This window comes from Penaeus japonicus, unplaced genomic scaffold (genome assembly GCF_977035675.1).
Source record: "Penaeus japonicus unplaced genomic scaffold, GWHDUDI00000001_assembly GWHDUDI00000012, whole genome shotgun sequence".
Lineage (NCBI taxonomy): Eukaryota > Metazoa > Arthropoda > Malacostraca > Decapoda > Penaeidae > Penaeus > Penaeus japonicus.
Genome location: NW_028234414.1, coordinates 21,942,590 through 21,943,899, shown reverse-complemented (window position 1 = coordinate 21,943,899; position 1,310 = coordinate 21,942,590). Strand labels below are relative to the sequence as shown.

Here is a 1,310-nt window from a genome sequence, read left to right as displayed (position 1 = left end):
CCTTCTAAATCTTGGGCAAAGTGTTGTTGATTTTTTAGAGCTAAAGTGCTGAAAAAAGCAGCGAATTGTATCAAGACAGAGAGACAGACAAGCACACATTCATGTGCGTGTGAATATGTAAGTGATATTTTTTATTTATGTATGTATGTATCTATGTGTATGTATATATAGATACGTGGGCATGCACTTACCACGGTTAAAACTTGTGCTCACCAGGGCTCGAACCTGGGACCTTCTGTGTGTTAGACAGATGTGATAACCACTACACCATGAGCACATACTTCTACTTAGAAAAAAACAAACAAACAAAACAAACTAAATATAAATATAATAGATATAATGTACCTTTAAAGATCTTTACAGGAAGGCCACACACATCCGAAGTGGCTTTCACAGGATTAATTTGATATCACTGAATGTAAAAAATATTTGAAAATGGTTGAGACAAGAATAGCCACCTCCGCGGTAAACAAACATGATTTGATCTCGAAAAATCTAAGGGACACAGAACAATGATATCATCAGTAAAAAAAAGATGTGTTTCTGAAATGAATTATATATATATATATATATATATATATATATATATATATATATATATATATATATATATATATATATATCTACCGCACTTACTCCCGTTTACGTAAAAAAAGTGTATTTACAGATATACAAACATCTATATAACCACACACACTCACACACATATATTTATGTGTGTATTTGTGTGTGTGTGTGTTTGTTTATTTGTTTAAGGATATACACATATATCATGATATATCTTATATATAATTCATGTACAACGTGTTTGATTCTAACAAAGAAATGGATATATAAACAGTTAGTCACTTGGAAGTGCTCCTGCCAAAGAGATCGCACTCTTATCCACCTCTGGCATCCACAAATCTCTTAATGGGAGGGGAATTCACGGCTCCTGACAAAAGGCTTATCCGCCTGTTCTGAGCCCAGAGGTATGGATTACAACACGAAGATGTGGAACACCGTTTTCGTGTGGCAGAGGGCAGGCAGTTAGGATTTTCTAACAAGAGAGACATATTGCCACGTTTTTGGTTGATAGTGTGATGAATCAGTCGCCAGTTAGTAATTTCATGGTCTTTAAATGTGAATATATACTAAACATATTACACAGGTAATCTTCTATATCATGATCATAATTGTTGGATGAAGTTCGACCTACAGCGTAACTTCAAGGATTCGTATATCGTATCACAAACTAAAATTCCCTGTCTGTGTGTACCAGATGATGGAATAAAGTGGAAAGCAATGTCGTAATCAGTGACAGTAAATAC

At 34.3% G+C, this 1,310-nt stretch overlaps 1 non-coding gene across 1 annotated transcript; it reads right to left on the bottom strand.

Moving 5' to 3' along the window:
* Nucleotides 1-204: 204 nt before the first annotated feature.
* TRNAV-AAC (transfer RNA valine (anticodon AAC)) lies at nucleotides 205-277 on the bottom strand. The gene has a single exon. It is a non-coding gene; the product is annotated as a tRNA-Val (tRNA).
* Nucleotides 278-1,310: the final 1,033 nt, after the last annotated feature.